Source organism: Lathyrus oleraceus, chromosome 5 (genome assembly GCF_024323335.1).
Source record: "Lathyrus oleraceus cultivar Zhongwan6 chromosome 5, CAAS_Psat_ZW6_1.0, whole genome shotgun sequence".
NCBI lineage: Eukaryota > Viridiplantae > Streptophyta > Magnoliopsida > Fabales > Fabaceae > Lathyrus > Lathyrus oleraceus.
Window position 1 is genome coordinate 70,262,757 of NC_066583.1, and position 2,786 is coordinate 70,265,542.

The 2,786-nt window shown below is 36.3% G+C and overlaps 1 long non-coding RNA gene across 1 annotated transcript; it reads left to right on the forward strand.

Moving 5' to 3' along the window:
• Window positions 1-1,365: 1,365 nt before the first annotated feature.
• LOC127087113 (uncharacterized) lies at window positions 1,366-2,582 on the forward strand. The gene is made up of 3 exons (XR_007789785.1): window positions 1,366-1,426; window positions 2,104-2,326; window positions 2,491-2,582. It is a non-coding gene; the product is annotated as an uncharacterized LOC127087113 (long non-coding RNA).
• The last annotated feature ends 204 nt before the right edge of the window (window positions 2,583-2,786 follow it).

Here is a 2,786-nt window from a genome sequence, read left to right on the forward strand (position 1 = left end):
CATTTGGGATGTGTTGCCTAAGCCCATTTCGCACTGTAGTGCCATGCACATGCAACTTAAGTGAATTTCACTAATTGGCAAAACACTTCATTTTGAGCTAATTTTCACTTACCATTCCATTAACCAAACTTAAGCTTCATTAAACAGAGTATATATTGCACATTTCTGATGGAAAAGCCCTAGCCACTATTCACCAAACCAGATCTAAAAATTCATTTTCTCTCAAACTCTCTCATTTTTTCATCTTGGTTTTTTCTGAAAATCTCCAAAAGAGCTCGTGCCTTGTTGATTGTTTCATCACCTGCCATCCTTTTGGAAGCATTTGGAAGCATCATCTCACAACTGTAAAGCCATTTCCAGCACTGTTCCATTGAAGCTCTTCCATGGCAGTTGGACTTTGGAGCACGATTGAGTAAGAGTGAGCTAGAACCCTTCTTCCATTCACCTTCTGGAACATCCTTGCGCATCTGTTTCAGCTCATCATAGCCAGAAAACCATCATTTCATCACTGCTCTTCAAATCAAGTAAACTTTCGAACCTCTTTATTTTCAAAATCATGCTATGCTTATTAAAGATCCTTCCATCACTACGCCAAAAAGTGCTTTTGGCAGCACCAAAAAGAAAGCGCTTTTTAAAAAAAGCGCTGTAATAGCTTGAAAAAAAAATCGCCTATGTAAAGAAAGCGCTTTTAAGGTAAAAGCGCTCTTATAGGTCTCCACTTATGAAAGCGCTTTTAAGGTAAAAGCGCTCTTATAGGTCTCAGTCTCACATCTATGAGTTTCACACTTATGAAAGCGCTTTTAAGGTAAAAGCGCTCTTATAGGTCTCATGGGTTTCACACTTATGAAAGCACTTTTAAGGTAAAAGCGCTCTTATAGGTCTTAGTCTCACATCTATGAGTTTCACACTTATGAAAGCGCTTTTAAGGTAAAAGCGCTCTTATAGGTCTCATGGGTTTCACACTTATGAAAGCGCTTTTAAGGTAAAAGCGCTCTTATAGGTCTCAGTCTCACACACTTATGAAAGCGCTTTTAAGGTAAAAGCGCTCTTATAGGTCTCATGGGTTTCACACTTATGAAAGCGCTTTTGAGGTAAAAGCGCTCTTATAGGTCTCATGGGTTTCAGACTTATGAAAGCGCTTTTAAGGTAAAAGCGCTCTTATAGGTCTCAGTCTCACATCTATGAAAGCGCTTTCATGGTAAAAGCGCTCTCATAGGTCATTTATAAAAATTATAATAAATCTAATATTACAAAATCCCTGACTTTCAGAAATCCCTCTTTCACTCTCTCTCGTTCGAAGCTCTCGCTGCCCTGGAAAAAATTCCACAGAGTACCTGGAAATCTCAACGATAAACACTGCAAATCTGAAAGAGACTGCATTCGAAAGAGAAGGATTCAATACCTGGAAATCTCATTGCGTTTTAAGGTTAGGTTTTCGTGTCTTTCTGTTTTGCCCTAGAAGTCAAAGAATAGGTGGTCGATTTTGGTTTGAATGGACTTGCATTGCTACATTATGGGTTATTTATTTGTCAGTATCGATTATTAGAGTTTGTGACTATGTTTGCTTAATATTCTGTAACTTACCGAAAGTTTCATCTTGTTCTGATATAAATGATATTCTGTAACTTGCATCGCCATTGACTTAGAAATAATGTTGGGAGTTCTAATAGAATCAGTGCCTTTTCAACATTTGTTTAAATTTGCTGAGAAAGTAGGAAGGAATGAACTGATATGTTTGCACCATTGTATCCTCATATTCTAACTATTACTGAAATTTCAGAAAGTGATTTTGATGTTAAATGTTGGATACTCAAATGGAATAACTTTGTCTGCTACAGTGATATATGTGATATGGTTTCAAGAACTTAGAGCAATGTCTCATATTTTGGCAATCCTATTACATGTTGGTTTGAATGAACAGTTAAACTTCAAAATGTACATTCATATTTTGGCATAACTTTGTCTGCTACAGTCATATTTTGGCAATCCTATTTAATGTTGTAAAATGATGTTTTAATATTATGTGAATTTTTAAGATGGTCACTGTAGTGTAAAATGAACCCTGATGGACTATATGTACATTTTTCATGTGCTTGTCTGCAGGTTGTTGAGTATCGTGGTGAGCAAATAGGAGGTCTTGAGGATCTGAGGGAACCATATATGTTGTTTTCTTCCTTTATAGATAAATTCTTGCTTAGCTTTTATTACATGGTTTGCGTCTAATTGAAAACTTCACGTCTTTGCCCATTTCAGGTTCTTACAAAATCGGTACTGCGTCTGAATCTGTTAATGCAGCTTACATATTTTCTAGAAAAGATCTTTCTCGGTATGTCTTTCAGCTTAGATATTATACAAACCCAAAGCATGTGTTTAATCATTTAGTATCTAGAATGAATCATTATGTTCAATTATTCATGTTAAGCTAATGAATCAAGTTACCAAAATATGTTAGTTATGTATGTTGCTTTATTATTTGACCTTGATATGCAGGCCTGCTATACAGATTCCCTGCGCAAGCAAAGCTGTTGTAGCTGTCCGGTTCTGTCCTATATTTTTTAATCTCAAAGCGACAAACTCAGGTACTTGTGCACTTAGTATAGTTCTGTTTACAACCAGTAACTATGTACAACCAGTTATATGTGGTACTGTTCCAATTAAACTGCCTGTGTGGGATGTATTCCGTCTTAAATCTATATGACCTCTTACTAGTAAAGATCATGAGTGGTGGCCTAGAGGTTCAAAGTGATTGGTCTGAGCTAATTAGACAGTTTTATATTATTTAGCTC